The following is a 24,953-nucleotide window of genomic DNA, read 5'->3' as shown; positions in this document are numbered from 1 at the left end:
TTCTATTTTGAAAGCTGGAGAGAGGGTTCCCCTAAAGAGGACCGTTGCAGCACCTCCAAGAAAAGGGGCTGCGGGATTTTTAATTATTATTATTCCCACCCACCCAAAACGCGCACGCTAAAGCACAACACGCATCAGGATAGTCCCTCCAAAAGAGGCGAAAGAATGGGAAGCAGGCATTCAGGGCTGAAAACGGCTCCTGGAGGGATGCTTTGGCGAGACTGTGTGTTTCTTTTAGGAGGTTCAAAATTAAAAACCAGTCACTCCCACTTCGGGTGAACTTTTCGAGATCTACAATAAAGTATATCCATTGCAGCCTGGCTTAGCCAAATAGTGAGCCATATACTTCAGGTGTGGATTGCTGGGAGTAGCGTTTGGGTTACTGACTCAGGATGCGGCTGGCTTGTGAAATTGAAGAGCCTGATCCTATGCCTATTTGCTTGAAAATAAGCTCCTCTAAATTCAATCCCAGCAAGTGGATCCCAACCTAAGAAGGAATTTGCATGCAAAGAGTTACATCCAGGTGGTCTGTTTCCTGAGCCTTCATCCAGATTTCTTTGCACAAAGTTTGCAGGAAGGTTAGACAACTCCAGTTGTTTCTTGAGGGTTTCATTCTGATTTGTGTGCAGGGAGGATATATGATTTTGCACCAAGTAATTGTTACCCTGCACTTTCCAGTGCATCTTCTTCTGACCTTCCTTATCGCAACATGTCCAGTTTTGCAGGATGTTTTTTTCTATCAAACCTGCTGGGTATGATTCAGCCAGTGTCTTCATGGGAGAATCTAGCAGGAAAACATGCTCTGCCATATTGAATTCAGCAAGATTTACTTATGAGTAGGCATGTATAGAACAACACTGTGTTTGAGGTGGTTCAAGTTCAGTGCTAGCTACTTCCAAGCAAGCATGTAAATTGTTACACTCCTGTAAACCAAGAAGGTAAATCTATATTATCCTACACTGGATTGGATCCAGCTAGTCCCCTTTACATCCTGTTGACAAACTTAAATCACACTGATTTCATCACTATCTTATATCCTTAGAATGGAATTGAAGCATCTGACTTAGTCTGCATCGAGCCTGATATATGGTCAACCCTCCAACATACATTGGGAACCTGGGCAGAAATATGATGAAGCAACCCTAAACATAATTGCTAGATTGTAAATCCCACTGCAATCAGTTGGACTTATGCCTGAATAGCCATGAACGGAATGGGGCTGTTGAGTTCTTAATTTATTCCTCACACATCTCTATTTATCAGAGCTAGGTCTCAACGCTCCATCATTCTCTGCTATTGTGGGTGTCCAATACAAGAGAGTACAAACTGCAGCTACACAGCTAAAACGACATGATTGGATACACACTTAATAAAAGAAAGCCCTACACTTAGGAGAACTCAGCTGTAGTGAGGACAAAACTTGCTCTCCATACCTGATAGTTTGTGTACTGTCTCACTGGCTGTGGGGTGTATATGATAATTGTATCTCCATGCACAGTGATGAGCTATACCCAATGCGGGTGGCGCTGTGGTCTAAACCACTGAGCCTCTTAGGCTTGCCGATCAGAAGGTCAATGGTTTGAATCTCTGTGACAGGGTGAGCTCTGTCCCAGCTCCTGCCAACCTAGCAGTTCAAAAGAACGCCAGTGCAAGTAGATAAATAGGTACCACTGAGGTGGAAAGGTAAAGGACGTTTCTGTGCGCTCTGGTTTCTGTCACGGTGTCCTGTTGCGCCAGAAGCAGTTTAGTCATGTTGGCCACATGACCCAGAAAGCTGTCTGTGGACAAATGCCGGCTCCCTCAGCCTGAAAGCGAGATGAGCACAGCAACCCCATAGTCGCCTTTGACTGGACTTAACAGACCAGGGGTCCTTTACCTTTTACCTTTACCTATACCCAACCCCTTCGGTTGCTGTCAACAGGAAAAGATTGTTGCAAACACTTCCACTAATCCCACACAAACCAGTATGATATTGGAACTGACTAGTGTAGATTCAAGAAGCTTCTGGTCTACTCAATTTCACTCTGGAAGGAAACTTTTCCATCCCCAACCCTTTTAAAGGGCCACATGAGCATAACTGACAATATCCACCCATCCTTCAATATCATTCTTTATTATTATTATTATTAGTATTAGTATTAGTATTATTATTATTAAACCCCAAATACTTATAAAACTGAGTCAGACATCACAGCATAAGAGCAAAGAGAAGACGCTATATTACTTCTCATAAGCACTATCCAATAAGTGCCACACTAAACAGTTAATAAAACCAATTATACATATTAGAGCTGCAAAAACTGCAAACAAGTTTTACCAGGAACAATGATGTACAACAACAAAATAAGAATGTGTGCAGTGGGCAACAATGTTTTTTACCAATGCCACATCTCAAGTCCATGGAAATATCTATTGTCTGTACACAGGCTATGTGTGTACAGACTCCTTTGCACTGCCACTCCATTCATAGATCTATCTTCAGCTTTGCTGACTGAGATTTGTATATAAAAAGAAAATAAAACAGCACTGCAGCAGTGGTTCCTTTTGTTTTTATTTAAAGCATGTGTAATACCCCAGTTGGACTGTTGTCAGCTGCTATATTATCAAGCAAATTGTTAAAGGGAGGGGGAAGGGAATTTTTTTTTCCTTTTTTTTTTAGGGGACACTTGTCAAGGCTGGATAGGGCTAAAATTAGACATGCCAGCTGTGTTTTGGTTTGTGGGCACATGCCTGCACGTGATATGGGCAAGCAAACATCATACTCTGCATCACATTGCCAGTCTGCTGTTATTGTACTAAGCTAACCAAAAGTGAAAAGGAAAAGTATTATTGAAGTATTGTGTAATTTAATACACTCAAATATGCTATGATATGACATGATATATAAGATGATAATCCAAAATATCAATATACAATAAATAACATTGATTAAACTGATAATATAACAATATGGTGCCTGTATTTATAATGAATGCTCTGATGACTACTGGTGATCTGTGGATCTAAAAATGATGGCACTAGTTAATATTTTAAATTTTATTCTGGGTTTCTTGCCCTGCCAGACGAATTTAGAAATGTCTCTCTGCCACTTCTTGAAACAGTCCATTTTATCTAATATTTGTAACGAATGGAACAAAAACAGCATTCTTGGCAATACATTCATTTTGATGACAGCAATTCGACCCAGCAAGGAAAGCTTCAAGTTTGACCATATTTCTAAATCCTTTTTAACGTCCGACCAACACTTTTCATAATTGTCCTTAAATAAGTTCCCATTTTTAGCTGTCATATTAATCCCCAGGTATTTTACCTTCTTAACCACTGTTAAACCCGTCTCATTCTGAAACCTCTCTCTTTCGGTCATTGTTAAGTTTTTCTCAAGAACTTTGGTTTTTAACTTATTCAACTTAAATCCTGCCACATGACCAAACTCTTGGATCAGTTCTAATACTCTTTTAGTGCTAGATTCTGGCTCCTGTAATGTCAATACTAGGTCCTCTGTTACCATGTTATTAACTATTAATTTAGCCTTTTGTTCTGAATAAATTGCACTTATACCATTTTCGAACCCTTGACCGACCCCCATCCCCTGAAGATTTTTCTTCATAAAACTCCAAGAAATATTATCAAAGGCTTTCATCCACAAATATTAAAACTGCTTTTGTATTAATGTCCTCTTGCAACTTCTCCAAAATGTTAATTATATTCCTCGTATTATCAGACAGATGTCTACCTGGGAGAAAGCCAGCTTGGTCCTTATGTATCACTTCCTTTAATACTTTTTTTAACCTCTTGGCCAAAATGTCAGCAAAAATTTTGTAATCCACGTTTAACAGGGATATGGGTCGGTAGTTCTTAAGTTGTGTCTTTTCAGACTCAATTTTCGGTATAAGTGTAACAAATGCTTCTTTCCACGACTCTGGCACTTTTTTCCCCTCCAGAATTTCATTACAAACCTCCTTTAGTGGTTGAATTATCCAGTCCTTCAAAATTCTATAGTATTTTGAGGTTAGGCCGTCCGGCCCTGGAGATTTTCCCAACTGCATACTCTGAATGGCACCTTCTACCTCCTGTTCTGTAACTTTATAGTTCAACATTATCTTGTTTTCTTGTGAGATTTTTTGTAATCCATTTGTTTTCAAAAACTGGTCTATGTCAAACTCTTTCTGGGGCCCTGATGCTAAAGAAAGAGGGGGATTTGCCCTGCCAGACCTTAAACTTTATTATGAATCAGCAGCTTTCTGCTGATTGAAGGACTGGCTGCTTCTTGAGAACACAGACATTTTGGATTTAGAAGGTTTCAATAATGTTTTTGGATGGCATGCATACTTGTGGTATGACAAGGTTAAAGCTCATAAGGCATTTAAAAACCATATTGTCAGGAAAGCACTGTTTAATGTATGGATACGATATAAAGACTTACTTGAAAATAAAACCCCAAGGTGGTTGTCACCAATGGAGGCAAAAGCTCAAAAAAGGCTCAATATGGAGGCCAAGTGGCCAAAATATTGGGAGATTTTGGAGCAAGAAGGAGATAAATTGAAATTGCAGAGTTTTGAGAAACTAAAAGATAGAGTGTGAGATTGGCTTCATTATTATCAAATAAGAGAGGTATATAATTTGGACAAAAAAATTGGTTTACAGGTGGAAAAATCACAGTTGGAAACAGAACTGTTAGATTCCAAAACTAAGGTACTTTCAAGAATGTATAACTTGCTGTTAAAATGGAATACTCAAGATGAAACGGTTAAATCTGTTATGATTAAATGGGCACAGGATGTTGGACATAATATCATGTTCGCTGACTGGGAACAGTTATGGACCACAGGTATGAAATTTACGGCATGCAATGCCTTAAGAGAGAATGTTATGAAAATGGTATACAGGTGGTACATGACACCAGTCAAGCTTGCAAAAATCTATCATTTGCCCGATAATAAATGTTGGAAATGCAAAGAAACTGAAGGTACATTCTTTCACCTTTGGTGGACGTGCCCAAAGATTAAGGCCTTCTGGGAAATGATATATAATGAATTGAAAAAGGTATTTAAATATACCTTTCTGAAGAAACCAGAGGCCTTCCTCCTGGGCATTGTCGGCCAACTGGTGCCAAAGAAGGACAGAACTTTTTTTATGTATGCAACAACAGCAGCAAGAATACTCATTGCAAAGTATTGGAAGACAAAAGATCTACCCACCCTGGAAGAATGGCAGATGAAGGTGATGGACTATATGGAATTGGCAGAAATGACTGGCAGAATCTGTGACCAGGGAGAAGAGTTGGTGGAAGAAGATTGGAAGAAATTAAAGTCTACCTACAGAAATACTGTAAAATTAAGGAATGTTAAAATGATGTCGGATGGAAAATAAGTAGTATTGGTAAAAAGTTTTTTTAAGAATATGAAAGTATGGATTGATAATGGTCAAAATGCATATTTATAATAGGTGATGATATTGAGGTATGAAAATTGACAGAGGGTAAGGATTTGCTGAAAGGATTTCTTTTAAACGGGAATACAAAAGGGGAGGTGTGAGGAGGTCAAAGAATTAAGGAAATGAGATTAAGGATTATTGAAAGATGGAGTTAATTTTAAACTTTTTCTGTCTTTTTATATTTAGCTATTATGATTTTTCTTTTCTATATATATTTTTCCTATGTGTGTTTTTTTTCTTTTCTCCTTTTCTCTTTTTTTCTAGTTTGTTAACTTTTCTATTTTGTAAACTTATGATTTTTGTAAACCTTATTGTGTAATCCTATGTGTGTGTTTAAAACTTTAATAAATATTTTATAAAAAAAATAAAATAAAAATGATGGCACTAGAACATGGGTAGGCAAACTAAGGCCTGGGGGCTGGATCCGGCCCAATCACCTTCTAAATACGGCCTGCGGACGGTCCAGGAATCAGCATGTTTTTACATGAGTAGAATGTGTTCTTTTATTTAAAATGCATCTCTCGGTTATCTGTGGGACCTGCCTGGTGTTTTTTACATGAGTAGAATGTGTGTTTTTATTTAAAATGCATCTGTGGGTTATTTGTGGGGCATAGGAATTCTTTCTTTTCTTTTCTTTTTCAAAATATAGTCCGCCCCCCCCCCACAAGGTCTGAGGTGAGGGACAGTGGACCAGCCCCTGCTGAAAAAGTTTGCTGACCCCTGCACTGGAATAGGATGCCTTGCACACCCCAGGTAGTGTGGTTGCTGACCTTGAGCCAGACATCCTGGAGAGTGAAGTCAAATGGGCCTTAGAAAGCACTGCAAATAACAAGGCCAGTGGAAGTGATGGTATTCCAGCTGAACTATTTAAAATTTTAAAAGATGATGCTGTTAAGGTGCTACACTCAATATGCCAGCAAATTTGGAAAACTCAGCAGTGGCCAGAGGATTGGAGAAGATCAGTCTACATCCCAATCCCAAAGAAGGGCAGTGCTAAAGAATGATCCAACTACCGCACAATTGCACTCATTTCACACGCTAGCAAGGTTATGCTTAAAATTCTACAAGGAAGGCTCAAGCAGTATGTGGACCGAGAACTCCCAGAAGTGCAAGCTGGATTTAGAAGAGGCAGAGGAACCAGAGACCAAATTGCAAACATGCGCTGGATTATGGAGAAAGCCAGAGAGTTCCAGAAAGACATCTACTTCTGCTTCATTGACTATGCAAAAGCCTTTGACTGTGTCGACCACAGCAAACTATGGCAAGTTCTTAAAGAAATTGGAGTGCCTGATCACCTCATCTGTCTCCTGAGAAATCTCTATGTGGGACAAGAAGCTACAGTTAGAACTGGATATGGAACAACTGATTGGTTCAAAATTGGGAAAGGATTACGACAAGGCTGCATTTTGTCTCCCTGGTTATTTAACTTATATGCAGAATTCATCATGCGAAAGGCTGGGCTGGATGAATCCCTAGCCGGAATTAAGATTGCTGGAAGAAATATCAACAACCTCAGATATGCAGATGACACAACCTTGATGGCAGAAAGTGAGGAGGAATTGAAGAACCTTTTATTGAGGGTAAAAGAGGAGAGCGCAAAATATGGTCTGAAGCTCAACATCAAAAAAACCAAGATCATGGCCACTGGTCCCATCACCTCCTGGCAAATAGAAGGAGAAGAAATGGAGGCAGTGAGAGATTTTACTTTCTTGGGCTCCATGATCACTGCAGATGGTGACAGCAGCCACGAAATTAAGAGACGCCTGCTTCTTGGGAGGAAAGCAATGACCAACCTAGACAGCATCTTAAAAAGTAGAGACATCACCTTGCCAACAAAGGTCCGTATAGTAAAAGCTATGGCTTTCCCAGTAGTGATGTATGGAAGTGAGAGCTGGACCATAAAGAAGGCTGATCGTCGAAGAATTGATGCTTTTGAATTATGGTGCTGGAGGAGACTCTTGAGAGTCCCATGGACTGCAAGAAGATCAAACCTATCCATTCTGAAGGAAATCAGCCCTGAGTGCTCACTGGAAGGACAGATCGTGAAGCTGAGGCTCCAATACTCTGGCCACCTCATGAGAAGAGAAGACTCCCTGGAAAAGACCCTGATGTTGGGAAAGATGGAGGGCACAAGGAGAAGGGGACGACAGAGGACGAGATGGTTGGATAGTGTCTTCGAAGCTACAAACATGAGTCTGACCAAACTGCGGGAGGCAGTGGAAGACAGAAGTGCCTGGCGTGCTCTGGTCCATGGGGTCACGAAGAGTCGGAAACGACTAAACGACTAAACAACAACAACAAGCACTGGAATACTGTACACTGGTTCACAAATATCTAAATCCTCTATAGTAATAGTGAATGCTTCTCCCAATCACCATACCTTATGTAACCAAAATGGCACCATCTACACACAATAGCTAAGTATCCGTGGGCTTGGGGGAAATCACAAGGCTTCCAGAAGTACAGACTATTGGGGGGGGGGATACTCCACACAGCAACATTTTGTTACAGGTCCAACTTGTTTAGCTCATCTTTTCAGGTTTGACTGAGAGCTTTAGTATCACTTCGTCTCCCTCTTAAAATTACAGCCTGTCATGTTTGGTGAGTTTGTTGTCAGGTGACTGCTTCACCATTATGTACTTTGAAAAGTAATCTTTAGGACACTGTTTAACTAGTTAAAGCCTCATTGGATGAACAGCGTTCGTCGCTGCAAAACGTTAAGGAGTACTCTCTGTGTTTCCAAAACTTACAGCTGTGAGAAAATGTTGGAAAATGTGACACAAGTGTGCCATAAAGTTTTGGAAACTTAAGGCTAATAAAAAAGAAACCAAAATGTATTTAGTCTAAGACTTAGGATCAAAGTATACTAAAGCAAGCAGAGAACTATTCAAGGCAGCAGGTTTCAAGTCATTTGTGTTATGGTGCCTTGGAGAAAGTTATTTGTACAGCAGATGGCTGGCTAATAGCCCCAGGATGATCTCCTGATGCTTCATGAATGGATGTTGTTATGTACTGAGTTGAATAGGATCCAAACTGCAGCAGTCTGATTGGTCCTAGAACAATAGGATCCAAAAGGCAGCAGTCTGATTGGTCCTAGAACAATAGGATTCAGAATGCAGCAGTCTGATTGGTCCTAGAACAATGCAGCAGTATGATTGGTTGGCAGGAACCACCCAATCATGCTCCAGATAGAAGTGAATCCACAACCTGATTGGCTTACAGTAGAATTCCGGAATTAGCCAATCATGTGCAGCCCATTGTGTAAATAATGTATATAAAGCAGATACTTTGAGGGGACATTCATTCATTCCTCCTCACCACTATGAGCTGAATAAAGAGCATGAAATCACTTTGCGACTCTGAGTATATTTCAGATGTGCTCTTGGTAGCTGGGAATCCATCTGAGTTTGGGTAGAATAGATCTTTCATCTAACAAAGGGACAGGGAACCTGTAGACTTCCATGTTTTTAGACTCCAACTCCAATCAGCCCCTGCCAGCCTGGCCAATGGTCACAGATAGAGGGAGTTGTAGCCCAACAACTTTTAGATTTAGCAGAAGGAGGCATTAAAATAATAATAATAATAATAATAATAATAATAATAATAATAATAATAATACCTTTATTGTCAATGTACAACCTGTGTACAATGAAATTAACTGAGCCTCCCTCCCTCCCACACAAACACTCAATCTCATTGCACTCTGTGTGCTTGTCGCACAACACACCAACCCTGAAAGTCAGTTGCACTATATTATTTTCCATTCAGCAGCCTAATAGCCCACAGATAGAAACTGTTTCTTAGCCTGTTGATACGACTGATTATACTTCTAGATCTCCTACCCGAGGGTAGAAGATTAAAGAGGTGCTGGCCGGGGTGTGAATCGTTCCTGAGAATTTTTCTCGCTCTCCTGAGGCAACGATCCCTTGCGATGTCATCTAGCGGGCTCAGGGGACAGCCCATGATATCATGTGCTGTATTCACCACCCTCTGTAAAGACTTTCTGCCCGTGACTGTCAAGCCAACGTACCACACTGTGATACAACATGAGAGGACACTTTCTATTTGTGGACCGGTAGAAGGAAGCCATCAATTGTTGTTTAACATTGTTCTTTCACAAGACCCTGAGAAAATCTTCCACTGCCTCCCACAGTTTGGTCAAACTCATGTTGGTAGCTTCGAGAACACTATCTAACAATCTCGTCCTCTGTCGTCTCCTTCTCCTTGTGCCCTCCATCTTTCCCAACATCAGGGTCTTTTCCAGGGAGTCTTCTCTTCTCACGAGGTGGCTAAAGTATTGGAGCCTCAGCTTCAGGATCTGTCCTTCCAATGAGCACTCAGGGCTTTTCTTAAGAATGGATTGGTTTGATCTTCTTGCAGTCTATGGGACTCTCAAGAGTCTCCTCCAGCACCATAATTCAAAAGCATCAATTCTTCGGCGATCAGCCTTCTTTATGGTCCAGCTCTCACTTCCATACATCATTGCTGGGAAAACCATAGCTTTAACTATATGGACCTTTGTCGGAAAGGTGATGTCTCTGCTTTTTAAGATGCTGTCTAGGTTTGTCATCGCTTTTCTCCCAAGAAGCAGGCGTCTTTTAATTTCATGACTGTGTGGGTAGCATGCCTTATTTTAGGCCCACTACATTATTCAAGGGCATATCCTGCACTAGAGAAAACCCTGAAGTTGACCTTGCATCATAAATACCAATAATGCAACAAATAAGAGCTTTGGGCAAGAATGGACCTTGAACTTAGCTGTATGGAATGTCATCGTTATATCTGCCTCTAAGTTCTCTATACCAGGATAACTTTTTGGGAATTTTTGTTGCCCTAAAGCACCTGCTCCACTTCCACACTTCCTTTACATGCGCTGCTTTGATTAGATTGCCATTCTCTCCCCCCCCCCTTTGGCTGGAGTTTGACTATTATGTGTTGTACTAAATTCCCAATCAATCAAATCACAAAGCAATGCTCCATTTGTAGCCAGAACACAAACTTTATGTTTTCTTTGGTTCTGAACCCAAAGAACCCTCTTGTCTCCCGTTACAACATTATCCTACAATCTTTCAGCGGTGGATAATGATGACTCGTCTCAGTATGCAGCAGCCTTTCCCAAGCTTTTAACCATATTCTGCGCTCAGTTACTATGACTTCAGAGGCTTCTACTTTATAACCTGCATCTGAAAACAGTGATAATCCAGTTAAAGTCTGCTCTCATGATATTTTCATGACATGTGAAGGAACTTGCTGCTGCTTTCAGTTTTGCTATGTAGGCAGTAAAAAGTAATGTGGCGCAATATGCCCCAAGCCATTGACTCCATAGAGACGTTTAACCCCCAGGGGAAGCACCTGTATAATACTTTAGAAAGAATCTTGTTTCCTACATAAATTCAGTCAGGTTAAGGGGAAATGAATACATATGGAATATGGGCATTGTAATAGCTTAACTGTATGGAGCTGGCCCATGGGGATCCATTTCAGATGCTCTTTTTGCTGGCATTCACCCCAACTCCTTGTTAATTTCACAATATAGACTCTTCAACACTAAACCTCTACTTTCTTTTGTCATGGCTGATGATCTGGTGGCAAATGAGGAGCTGAACCACAAAGCAAACAAGGAGCCTGAGAGCTGATCAGGTGGAGGAGCCAGCCAGAGTCTGCAGTTTTATGGGACCAGATGAATCCCCATTCACCTTTTGTATGTATCACCTGATCTTTGTTGAGCTGTCAGCCACGGTAGCACTCTATAGCCATGAACAGCAGTGTTGCTGAAGTTCAACAGAGATCAGACCAGCAGCTATGTCCTCTTGCCAGCTGCTATGGTTATACAGAGAGGCTGGGTCCTGCTGCCAGAGTTTCCAATTCAATAACCCCAACACTTTTACCACACTAGCAGTGGAATAAAACTGTACCAAATGAGAGTGCCACTCCTCAACAGAGCTCGGCTCCTTGGAAATTGCCCCTCTTCAACAAACAGTAAAAGCTACAGTGCAAGAAAATGAGTGATGGGTTAACCCACTGCCACAGAACACATCATGTTGAGTCAAAATACTTCAAAAAATTTCCCCCTAAATGAGGAAAACGCTTGGCTTACTACCGGGCAAGGTGATTGAGTAGGTGGTTGCACTACTGGAGGATGCGGACCATTTGGATCCCTTCCAGTCAGGATTCAGGCCTCATCATGGGACTGAAACTGCCTTGGTCACACTGGTTGATGATCTCCGGCCGGCTAGGGACAAAGGTGAGAGCTGTTTCCTAGTTCTGCTGGATCTCTCAGCAGCCTTTGATACAATCGACCATAACATCCTTCTGGACTGTCTAGAGGAGCTGGGAGCTGGGGGCACTGTTATACAGTGGTTCCGCTCCTTCCTCCTGGGCCGTGTCCAAAAAGTGGTGTTGGGGGATGAGTGTTCAGACCCCTGGGCCCTCACTTGTGGGGTGCCTCAGGGTTCCATCCTCTCCCCCATGCTTTTTAACATCTACATGAAGCTGCTGGTAGAGATCATCAGGGGGTTTGGGCTGGGTGTCCATCAATAGGCAGATGATACCCAGCTCTACCTCTCTTAAATCGGAACCAGTGAAGGCAGTTAAGGTCCTGTCTGAGTGCCCTGGAGGTGGTTGGAGGATAGATGGCGGCTAATGGATTGAGGTTGAATTCTGACAAGACCGAAGTACTGTTCTTGGAGGACAGGGGGCGGGCTGGCGTGGAGGACTGCCTGGTCCTGAATGGGGTAACTGTGCCCCTGAAGGACCAGGTGCGCAGCCTGGGAGTCATTTTGGACTCACAGCTGTCCATGGAGGCACTGGTCAATTCTGTATCCAGGGCAGCTGTCTACCAGCTCCATCTGATACGCAGGCTGAGACCCTACCTGCCCGCGGACTTTCTCACCAGAGTGGTGCATGCTCTAGTTATCTCCCGCTTGGACTACTGCAATGTGTTCTACGTGGGGCTACCTTTGAAGGTGACCCAAAAACTACAACTAATCCAGAATGCGGCAGCTAGACTGGTGACTGGGAGCGGCCTCTGGGACCGTATAACACTGGTCCTGAAAGACCTACATTGGCTCCCAGTACGTGCCTGAGCACAATTCAAAGTGTTGATGCTGATCTTTACAGTCCTAAACGGCCTCGGCCCAGGATACCTGAAGGAGCGTCTCCACCCCCATCATTCTGCCCAGACACTGAGGTCCAGCTCCGAGGGCCTTCTGGCGGTTCCCTCACTGCGAGAAGCAAGGCTACAGGGAACCAGGCAGAGGGCCTTCTCAGTAGTGGCACCCACCCTGTGGAACACCCTCCCACCAGATGTCAAAGAGATAAACATCTACCTGACATTTAGAAAACATCTGAAGGCAGCCCTGTTTAGGGAAGTTTTTAATGTGTGACATTTTAATGTATTTTAATCTTTGTTGGAAGCTGCACAGAGTGGCAGGGGAAACCCAGCCGGATGGGCGGAGTACAAATAATAAATAATAATTATTATTATTATTATTATTATTATTATTATTATTATTATTAGACAAATCTGTAACCTCACGGGCCCAAAATAACATCCAGAACCTCCTCCTTCTATAAACTACACATACCCATCTAGCTGGCAGATGCAGCAATGCTTCAATCTCAAGGAGACAGAAGGTGGTTTGTCCAGTCTTTCTCTGCCAATTGAGTGTGTTGCACAGCAGCCTGCCAGCGGGCCCAATATCTCGGTGGATCTTGGGAAAGACAGTTCCCCTTAAGCTCAATAGCCCTCAGAGAAACACATCAGCAAAAACATCAGTGTAATAGCTGTAATTGGCATTGATAAACAAAGGGAAATTCTGATTACAGAACAGATTGCTGTATCTAGTTGGGTGTCTAGACTTGAAACCAACGATAAATCATCAAGTAGTTGGAAATTCAAAGCCACGGGCTGGGTGTATTCCCTGGGAGATCAGGGTTCAAATCCTCACTCAGCCATGAAGCTCATTGGGTGACCTTGGGCCAGTCACTGTCTCTTAGCCTCACAGGGTTGTCGCACTGATAAAACGGGGAGGAGTGGGGAAACCATGTTTGTGACCTTAAGCTCCTTGCAGGAAAGGTGGAATACAAGTTAAACAGCTAACATCAGCTTATCACTGAAGGCTACGCAGCTGCCTCTGATCACAATAAATAGACAAGCAAGCAAGCCTCTGTAGAAGTTCAGAAAAAGTAAAAAACAAAGTTTATGTATGTTAACTCCAAAACTGGCCTTATGAGAAAATGTTACATTTTTAGTTAGGGGCAGGGGCAAGAAGGGGAGGACATGACAGAGATGTATAAAATTAATCATGGTATAGAGAAAGTGGACAGGGAGACATTTCTTTCCTCCTCTCATAATAACAGGGCCCAGGGTCACCTATTTGAACTGAATGCTAAGAGTCAGGATGGACAAGAGGCTGTACATTTTCACATAGAGGTAAAGGCACCACTGACCACTAGGTCCAGTCGCGGACGACTCTGGGGTTGTGGTGCTCATCTCGCTTTATTGGCCGAGGGAGCCGGCGTACAGCTTCCGGGTCATGTGGCCAGCATGACTAAGCCACTTCTGGCGAACCAGAGCAGCGCACGGAAACACCGTTTACCTTCCCGCCGGAGTGGTATCTGTTTATCTACTTGCACTTCATGCTTTCAAACTACTAGGTTGGCAGGAGCAGGGACCGAGCAACGGGAGCTCACCCTGTCACGGGGATTCGAACCGCTGACCTTCTGATCGGCAAGCCCTAGGCTCTGTGGCACCACCCACATTTTCACATGGTGGTATGGAATTTGCTGTCAAAAGATGTGGTGATAGGGACCAACTTGGGCGGCTTTTGAAAAGCTATTCCATGCAAAACAAGGCTTCTTAATGGCTCTGAATCATGCTGGTTATATACTCCCTCCAGGATCAGAGGTGACACATGACTCTGAGTAGCAGTTACTGGGGAGAAAAAGTGGGAGAGTGGTGTTGCCGTGATGAGCTCCTTGTAGGCTTCCCATAGGCATCTCTGGTTGCCCACTATGAGAAATAGGATCCTGGACTAGAATGGTCTGAGCCAACAGGGCTCTCCTAATGGTACAGAATCATAGAGTTGGAAGGGAGCACGAGAGTCAGCTGGTCCCAACTCCCTTGCAATGGAATTTTTTGGTCATGTTGTTATATCATAGCTGTATACCCGAGTTATATAAATATCAACGCAAGGTTGTAATCAGCAATCACAACTAATCTTAGTAACTGGGTTAAGGGAAAAGATTTCAAGATGAAAAACCATTTGCTTCTACCTACCAGGAGTTTACTGTCTTGTCTATAGTACGTGGGAGTGAAATTCTTTATACAGTATGACCAAACAAACAAAAAGAAAGATTTGATTCCCCAAGATGCTAGGCGTTCTTAATTTCCACTGAAGTCACTTCATGGAATGGGGCCCTTGGTGAGTTGACAAATGGAATAAAAATGTGAATGCGATTTGAAGAAAATGTGAGCGACTGAAGAGGGAAATAAATTTTGGGGTGGAATGCAGATAAACAGTTATGAAAGCAAATTCAGCTAACGGGAGCTGCTCAAAGGCTGCTGGTGCTAGAAAATGTAAAAATAAAAAAAATTCCATCTGCAAAATATAGACATCAAAAAGATCATCTGTGACTCAGGAGCACACTGCTTAAATAGAAATCCCTTCATTTTCTGCCCTGTGCATCTGAATAACAGAATCAAATTGTGAGCTCAAATAGAAGTTTGCCTGCAGAGCGAGCGCTAAGTGTCAATGCTTCAGCAAAGAAAAGGCAAGCTGTTCAGTCCCAGTAAGCAACAGCTGGCTAACTTAAGAACTTTCTTTCCCCGCTTTGGATGGCTACGATCAGCTCAAGAATGAACCCACTTGTGAGCAGCCTAGGAAGCAAAAGCCCGCAAGTGAGTAGAATTCCAATGCACCTGAAAGTAAAACCTGAATCTTAATACCACCTGCACAGGGAAACCTCATCATGCAATTGCCAGCACCAATTAATTCAACATTCAACTGGTGCATGGCCAAGGGGCAAGTTGACTTCAAGGAGCAGAGCCAATGAGGTAGAAACATGGAAGAAGTGAGTCCAGGACCTCCCCACACGGGATGCAGGCATGGAGAGGGTGCAAGTGAATATACATAAAGGCATTTATCACTTCTGTTTACTCCATGCTGTTCTGCCGAGCTGTAAAGTACAAATCAAGTAGCTCAATCAGTAGAGTATGGGATTCTTAATCTCAAGGTCATGGGTTCAAGCCCCACGTTGGAGAAAAAACCCACGTTGGGCATTGCAGAGGGTTGGACTAGATGATCCTCATGGTCCCTTCCAACTCTACAATTCTATTATTCGATGAAAAGCAAAACAAAGGGGCGTAAGTAGGCTGAAAGACAGCACTCAACACACCACTTTTTCAAAATGGATGGGATAAAATCCACATTTCTCCAAGACCTGACCTTTAATTTCTGGCTCCACCTAGGAGGCCAGTATCTTTAAAAATGAAAAATTGGCAGCCTTAGTCTCAGATCAGATTAACTTAATCTCAGATCAAACACATTAACTATAGATGTTTCAAGATGGCAGCTTCTCATGACACACTGGGGAGCACAGGAAGTAATAATAATTATTATTTTATTATTTTTACCCCGCCCATCTGACTGGGTTGCCCCAGCCACTCTGTGTATTCATAGTGTATCCAAGTACAGTGGTACCTCACATTACATACGCCTCAGGTTACAGACGCTTCAGGTTACAGACTCCGCTAACCCAGAAATAGTGCTTCAGGTTAAGAACTTTGCTTCAGGATGAGAACAGAAATCGTGCTCCAGCAGCGCGGCAGCAGTGGGAGGCCCCATTAGCTAAAGTGGTGCTTCAGGTTAAGAACAGTTTCAGGTTAAGTACGGACCTCCAGAATGAATTAAGTACTTAACCTGAGGTACCACTGTAAAAGGGAATTATCTTTGCTTATCCCCCCACCCACCCTTTCCATGATGAGCTCTGCCCTTTCTGAACTCAGTTGTGGAAGACTTCTGCATTATCTGCAGAACTCATGCTAGATCTGTTTTGGCTCAAAGTGCAGACCAATGGGAAGCTTCAACTGGTTAGGTGAATCCTGCCCGTAAGCAGTTTTCATGCACCTAAGCTAAGAAGAAATCACTATGAATCCAACCCTCATTTAAAGCAGGAGTGTAATATTCTAGAAGCATTATCCAACATCAAAATAACATCAAAGCTGTCTAAAGGAAAGCTAATGCAAAAATGCTCATCTTCAGCATCTGAAAGCAATCTGCCATCTACTAAAGAAATATAAGAGTTAAAAGACACAATACTCAGATAAGTATGATATTGAGCTTATATTTTGACATCATCTTTATGCTTTTATTTTTCTTTATTTAAGAGCTGTTTTCTAAAGAGTCCGCAATGATGTCTGACAGCTTGTTTAAAATGGGTTACAAGAAGAATACTGATTTTATTTCTCGTCTTGTCAACGTATTCAATTCAAATACTTTCAAACTCAGATGTACCAATGCAATCTTTGGAATCTTGTAGTTCATTCAACAATCTGTATCCTCTCTCTCCACCTCCTCCCCAATTAAACTGACTAAAATCTCAGCAGCAAGATGCAACAGTATCAAGATTTCTACAAATCAACAGCATCAGATGCAGTAGTTTCCTAGTAATAAAATCTGGTAACGACTTAAGTCTCCATGTGAAGTAGGGAGTCTTTGATGCATATGTGCTCTGAAGTGCAACATATTTAAAAGTAGCACTTTGTTTTATTGTAGTTATACTGAAATTCAGAACAGGACGTTTGGAGGGCAAAATTCCAGAGAGGGGTAGGATTCAAAGGCAGTGGTATTTTCCTCCCCATCAACCAAAACTTGGGGTAGAGATTGTATACCACTTGGTAGAAGACCCTCTCTGACCCTTTGTGCATTGCTGGAAGATGTTGCACACTTGCTGTCCTGTCATTCCAATGTAATTTGTTAACAACAAAAGAGTTTTAAAGGCTCTGAGCGGCTTAGGACTACAATACCAGAGGACAAACTTCCTTTGTATCAACCTGCCCACTTTCTGACTTTATCTAGTCTTCCAGTGCTTCGAACAAACTACTTCATATTCATTAATTCAAATATTTCTGCATTACACTTGAAAGTAGTTCCTATGACTTCCAGGTGAAATGAATGTGAATTTATTTCCTTTTTGCAGTGGAACTTGGGGTGATTTTTAATTCAATTCAATTTTCAGCTTAAGGATCATTAGGAAGGAGGTCATTGATGCTCAGGGCCTGTACAGGTATTCATTACAAGCCCCAAGCTACTCAGTAAATAACTGCTGCAGGTTGACTGAAAAGGTGTGCTGTAAAACTTAAATATTTATTTCATAGCAGACAGGAAGAATATTGCTCATGTGCTGGGGCTGCAAATGTGCTAACACAAACTTCTCCATCATGGTTACCCCTAGATGTTTTGTACTACAACTTCCATAGTCTCTTACCATTGGCCATGCCGGCTGGGGCTGAGTTGAGTTGGCATACAAAAACATCTGGAGGGCCACAGTATTCCCATCCCCGAACAAAAAAATGGGTGGGCCTCTTGCAGTCCTTTTTCTAGAATCCCTCATGGTCCATTATTGTACAAAGCAAGGGGCCCATCTGCAAAGTAAGGGGTCCATCAGGATCACTCTACAATTTTATCCTTCTTGAGTTACCCAAAAGTCACTATAGAAAGGCAAGCACTTGCAGCGCTACAGACAGCTCCTGGTGAGCAACTCACTGCAATGAAGGCTAGAGGTAAACTGAGGCCTGGTGAACCTCAGTCTCCAGTACACCCTGCTAACTCCACCTTCCATCCCCATGTGGAGAGATAAGAGTGGAATGGTGTTTGCCCACCATTGGACCTGCCCATGTATGCAGCTTCCCAGCTTACTGTCCACTGTCCCATGCAACCTTCAACGATTTATTTATTTATTTATAGTAAAAGTTGCCCACCCCTGCTGTATAACATGGACAATGCACTTGTGGGTCCTTATTTTCTATCCTGTTCAATCTTTGGAGAACTCCAGAGGCTTGATGAAAAGTTTTCTGGCCAATGGAACTAGACAACCTTGTCACCAAGCTCATAAAGCAAGGAGGGAATCAAATCAAGTATCTCTTAATGTATAATTAAATGCCTTAACCATTCTTTTCTCTTTTCTCAAGATTTTCTGAGTAATACTCTCAATGCAAGTCAACACTTCCCCCTGTTGTTGTTATATTTGTTACTCGCTTTTTCTGGCCCTAAGGCAACCCAAAGTGACTTACAACCAACCAACCAACCAACCAACCCACCCTTCTTTGCCCTCAAGGGCTACACTTTGCCTACTCAGAAGTCCCATTGGGCAGCAAGAAGGGGCTTACACCCAGGTAAGAGTATAGGATTCCAATCTTAGTTTGGCTCCAGCTCATGACCTTTCTGTAGAGAACTTCTAAGTAAAATCTTCCAATATGGAATTGGAGACCATTAATGATGTTGACCCTATATAAGCCTAGAAGTGTTAAGCACAAACCATGAAGCCAAAGTGCTAGTTTTGTGCCACAAACATCAAGATTTATTTTATTATTTTTTGGTTGCGTTTATATGCCGCCTTTTCTCTGAGGAGCTCAAGCTGTTTTACACGGTTCTCCCTCCCCTCAATTAATCCCCACAACAACTCTCTGAGGTTGGTTAGGTTGAGAGGAAGGGACTGGCCCAAGGTCACTCTGTGACTTCATGGCTAAGTGGGGATGTGAACTCTGGTCTCTCAGGTCCTAGTCCAACACTCGAACCACTATACCACACTGGCTTAGAAGTGTGTACCAGACATATCCAGGCAGCAGTCCTGTTTAACACCCCAACCCAAACTTTGTCATAACCCCTTAAAACTTCAGCCAAAGTTTCACAATAGTTTTGTGCCACAAACTAAGAGTTTGTGCTGCCATCTGCAAGCGTGTACCTCATGTATCTAGTTGGAGCTCCCTGTTAACACCCCCTTGCCCTCCCAAAAACCTATGTGGCAAAAACAAAACACCCAAGTACAAAACTAGGATGTTTTGCTCCAATACAGCAACGCTGGTTTCTTTTGGGGGGAAAGAATAATAACACATTATTATTGGGGGTTTTTTAAACTGGCAGCGTTTGTAAATGAGAATCCTTCATGTTCACAGGGAGCTATTTTCAAAGGTAACGTGTCAACTGAAATGCCATTTTCCCAATACAAAACATATGCGCAGTATTCAAGAACTATCTATTCATGACTTAAAAGAGCCACAGTATTAAAGTTTGCCTTAAATGGAAAGCAACGAAACATCTGAGCTTGCCATTGTTCCCCAGACAACACAACATTTCTAGGTAGCGTGTAGGCTTGTCCGTATGCCTTGTCACTCTAGCTACTAGGGTCACCAAAAAAAGCTGCCACAGGTCCCTAAGCCTCTGCAATAGTCAGCCTGACCGGAATCCTAATTTGTGCTGTGCAGCAACCTTTGCTATGCAGTCTGCATGTTTATATGCATGTTGATCTCTTGACATTTGGTAAAAAGAAATTCTATTTGCAATAAAGAAGTCACAGCTTGAGGCAGGCTTAATGCAGTCTACTAGCTGATTGCTGCCAGAGAGAGGGTGGGGGGAAAGAGACCCACTGTCAAGAGTGACTTTGTACATCAGGTTATCACAGTCTTCTGCAGAGTTAAGGTCACAACTTTAAATAAGGCACTGCCCGTGACATATAAATTACAGCATGGGTAAAGCAATACAAACACAAGAACGTATGTGTGTGAGTGTGTGAATCTGTTCAGAACCCAAAGGTATGAGCAACCTGTTTCCATTTTCATCATTTCATCTGCAATCTGATCCCATAACTATGGGTGGCCATATTCTGCACTCCTAGGGCATTCGCAATATGGTACAAGCAAATGATAAAAAGCTACTACGGTATGTTTTTGTATGCTTTGTTCTGCTAGAAAGACCCACATTTTCAAAGCAGCAGCTGCACTGCTGGGGTGAGTAGATGGTAGCCAATGGAGTAGACCAGGCATAGGTAAACTCAGCCCTCCAGATGTTTTGAGACTAACAATTCCCATCATCCCTGACCACTGGTCCTGTTAGCTAGAGATGATGGGAGTTGTAGTCCCAAAACATCTGGAGGGCTGAGTTTGCCTATGCCTGGAGTAGACCAAACAAATGCAGCTGCTTTACACAAAATCCAACCACTGGCCCTTCTAGCCTGGAACTCTCAACTTTGACAGGCAGCGCCTTTCAGAAAGATCTCAGACAAAGATCATTCCCAGTCCTGGTACTGAAGGTGGTTTTGGCTGTAGATGCGAAGGACTAGACCCCAAATCTTTTGAGTGCAAAGTATGTGCTCTGAAATTGACCAAATGAAGAACTGGCTTCTCAGTTTCTGCACTAATTTCAATTAAATAGAGGTGTTCCCAACAAAAAAGCTAGAAACTGTTTCCATGTCCCCAAATCCCCATCTTCCACTTGCAGACCATGAGATAGGGTGTGTGTATCACTTAAGTGTTTTCTGAGGGTGGTGTATATCCAACAATGAACTTACCAAAACCTTGGCAGTGAATGATCATTTCCCCCCACCCCACAGAGGTATCAAATGAGGGAAGGAACTGTGCAACACATAGAATCACTATTAAGCCGAACAGACTCAGGGCAATGCTTCCTGAACTTGCTCTAGGCCTGCTGCTTCTGCCAAGAGTTGGGTAAATTCATTTTGTCCTTTTGTGACCACCCCCATCCCTCACGGAAATGGCACCCCCAACTTCACAGTCTTATGTATGGGGGAGCGGGATTGGAGGCATTTGGCTCAATGCCACAACAACAAAAGCTTATTGCAAGATACAGCCATTGCAATACAGTTATTTTGTGCTTTGTGTGTTCATTCAAGATGTTAAGTGCTACATTTAGCTATAATCTCAGAATTGTGTTTGAAGTGCGCCGAGTTCTCTTAGCAGCCACTGAACATGGTTCAACTGCAAAACTTGGTGCATTAATTCTCTCAGTGAATTAGCATCACCGGCGGTTAGCAACAAGAACAGTATTAGAAATAAATTTGAGGGGAGGGCAGTGAGAAAGGCAGGAATAAGACGGGGAGAAAAATCAGCGACTTTCTTGCCTTAGGGGAGCAATACTAATCGAACGTCAGGGCATGAAGTTGCCTCAGAAGCAATAAGTCCTGTGGAGAAATAACAGACCTGACAGCACCAACAAGTTACTAATTCTGGCAAGAAAGCTGCGTTAGGGGAGCCACAGTGGAGAGGATATAATTATATCATATTACAATATAAAACCATGAGCAAAACTCATAATGCCATGAACGTCTGATGCCTTCCAAGAGAAAGCAGTGCAACACAGAACGTTTTCTCGAGGCACTGGATACAGTGATAGCTCAACAATAAACGGTAAGTTACTTGTAATGCGATTTGCATCTCTAGACCAGCAAGACCGTTAACATGGGCCTCGATTTAATAGTTTCAGGAATTGTGCAGATGCACACCTAGAACTCTGGGATATCAGGGGGTTCTTCATTCCCTGCAGTGTCAGAGACAGCTCCACTAGGAATGGGGGGGGACGGGACTGAGAAACTCAGTGTGAACGGATTTCTAATTTCCCCTAATACCAATACTGATACAATGCCAAGAGCAATACCAGTATGCAAACTGAAACTTAAGCAATTTAGGTCTCTTGTCTCAGTTCTACTCTGAGCATAACTTACTTGAATATTAAAAGGTAAAGGACCCCTGACAGTTAAGTCCAGTCGCAGACGACTCTGGGTTGCGGCGCTCAGCTTGGTTTACTGGCCAAGGGAGACGACGTTTGTCCGCAGACGGTTTTTCTGGGTCATGTGGCCAGCATGACTAAGCCACTTCTGGCAAACCAGAGCAGTGAACGGAAACACTGTTTACCTTCCCGCCGGAACAGTACCTATTTATCTACTTGCACTTTGGCGTGCTTTCAAACTGCTAGGTTGAGAGGAGCTGGGACAGAGCAACAGGCAAGCCCTAGGCTCAGTAGTTTCGACCACAGCGCCACCCATGTCCCTTACTTGAATATTACCCAATGTTAATTTAATCACTTGCAAGATGCAAGTATATATTTTTAAGCAGGAGGAGGAGGATGAGAGAGAGAGAGAGAGAGAGAGAAAGAGAGAGAGAGAGAGAGAGAGAGAGAGAGAGAGAGAGAGAGAGAAAATGGGGGTCTATGTCAGTCATACTATCCATCCCCACCAAATATATTCTCTAACCAATGGGTAGGCAAACTAAGATCCAGCCCAATCACCTTCTCAATATGACCCGCAGACGGTCCAGGAATCAGCGTGTTTTTACACAAGTAGAATGTGTCCTTCTATTTAAAATGCATCTCTGGGTTATTTGTGGGGCATAGGAATTCGTTCTCCCCCCCAAAAAAAAAATAGTCTGGCCCCCCACAAGGTCTGAGGGACAGTGGACTGGCCCCCTGCTGAAAAAGTTTGCACAGGCAACAGCAAGGCCTGCTCCAGTCAGACTCTCCCCTTGGCTCCCAGGACAACCTTACATTTTATATCCTTCTTTTGTTTTGATAACTGAACATTGGAAGCCACCATGGGTGCCTTGGCAGAAAGACTGTGTAGAAATACAATGAATAAAAAAAGGCAAAGGGTCCATGTGGTGCGGTGGTTAAAATACGGAGGAGACCCAGGTCCCAATCTCCACTCAACCATGAAGTTCACTGGGTGACCTTGGGCCATACTCTCTCTCTTACGTGAGGATAAACAATGTATTCCACCTCGAACTGCTTGGGAGAAAGGCAGGCGATAAATGCAACTGATTAATTGATGGGGGTCATGCGAAGAAATAACTCTAAACATATGTATACAAAGGAGCATACATTCAAAACTATTTCTGGGCAGTTGAAGAAATTAATTTTCCAGAATATATTCCGCATAAATCACTCCAGGAAGCACCATCAGCATAAATGGACTTACAACAAGATCCACTCAAAGCTGAAGGGATTCTGATTAAGAAGTGAATACACAGGTAATAAGGGAGGAGTACATCTCCAATGCAGTTTTTTCTCCATTCCACAAGGATGGCCTTTGTGCTCTTACAGTTGCATTGCATGGCAGATACTCCTTGTCATTCAAAAGAAGTTTGAAGTCCTCTAAACAAGTACCAGAGGGTAACCTGCACTCATTGCCGCAATGGAATAGAATATTGCCATTTCACAATACACTACATATTTCACAGCTGCTTAAACATGTATAAGTCCACTATAAAATTAACCATCTTGGCCCAATTTTTTTCATTATCCTTTTAAATGGCCCAGAACTTCCTTCTTCCTTTAGTTTAACTTACTTGTTAGCATGCTAATGTTTGCTTTAAATATTTTGCATGGAAATCAGCAACTATCTGAGTTCACACTTAGAGTAGCAAAGCATATTTCATGGTTTCTTCTGGTAAAGGAAAAGAAGGAGGAGAGGTATTCATTAACTGTCTTAGAAGAATAGGATATGATGCACGCTGCTGCCAACTCGGCTGCCCAGAAGGCTTCCGGCTCTTTCTCTTTAATATTCAATTAAACTGGAAGGGATATCACATAAAATACAGTGTATGAGCTCTAACATTCTAGCCCTCCAAGCATAACATCAAACAAATATACATGGGGCGGAGGTAGGAATCTCCATTTATTTGCCATGTAGCAGGATCTCTTAGAACAGTGCTAATTGTCAGTGAGCTTGAGATGAATGGGCCTTCCTTTGTTTAGCTGCATTAATGGGCAATCAATAAAGAAGAGGGGGAAATAATGATTTCTGCTCAAGAAACAAAACAGCCAAATTAAAATAATTTTATTATTCTTTTAATTGTGTCCGTTTTATGCTAGCAACATCTATTCCCCCCCCATCACAAATATGCAATGCTCTAAGCATCTCCGAAGCCGGGAAGAAGTAGAAAGACCTGTTCCCATTTTACAGATAAGGAAGATGCAACCGAGGCATGCAATCAGGATGTCAAAAATCGTATTTCAACGTTATTACTTATATGACACATTTTATTCTTTCACTGGTTTCATTCTCCTAGGCCCTAACCAAATATTAGGAAACATATGTAACTGACCTTGGTCCTTTGAAAGAGGTGGAGGGGTCATTTGTGAAGGGGCATCTTGCAGCAGGGAATGTATTTCTCTACTCTATGCCACTGTGTTTCCACATCCCCAAGTTCCAAATGTATTTTGCCCCCTGAAAACATGCTTGGAATCTGCTGAGGGGAAACGGGCTCAGGCCAAAACACAGGAAACGATTCTATCAGGTCAAACTATTGCCCCTTCAAGCTGTGTTGCCGGGAAGCTGTTTCAGCTGGAACTCTGCACATGCTCCACAAATATGCAACCTGAGTCATAGCTAAGGCTGCTGGATATATCTAATGTTGTTAGAATTAGTCTAAATTTGGGTTTTCTGGAAAAGTGCCACCACTTTCCCTCATGAGGGAGCTGGTTGTGATTTGGGATTGTCAAAGACCTGCT

At 42.5% G+C, this 24,953-nt stretch overlaps 1 protein-coding gene across 6 annotated transcripts in view; it reads right to left on the bottom strand.

The window, feature by feature from the left end:
• Nucleotides 1–24,953, bottom strand: part of RBMS3 (RNA binding motif single stranded interacting protein 3) — a 752,431-nt gene that overhangs the window by 485,863 nt on the left and 241,615 nt on the right. The gene's annotated exons all lie outside the window — the stretch shown is intronic.

Source organism: Podarcis raffonei, chromosome 12 (assembly GCF_027172205.1).
Source record: "Podarcis raffonei isolate rPodRaf1 chromosome 12, rPodRaf1.pri, whole genome shotgun sequence".
Classification (NCBI taxonomy): domain Eukaryota; kingdom Metazoa; phylum Chordata; class Lepidosauria; order Squamata; family Lacertidae; genus Podarcis; species Podarcis raffonei.
The sequence above is the reverse complement of the archived record's forward strand: the minus strand, read 5'-3'. Positions and strand labels throughout refer to the sequence as shown.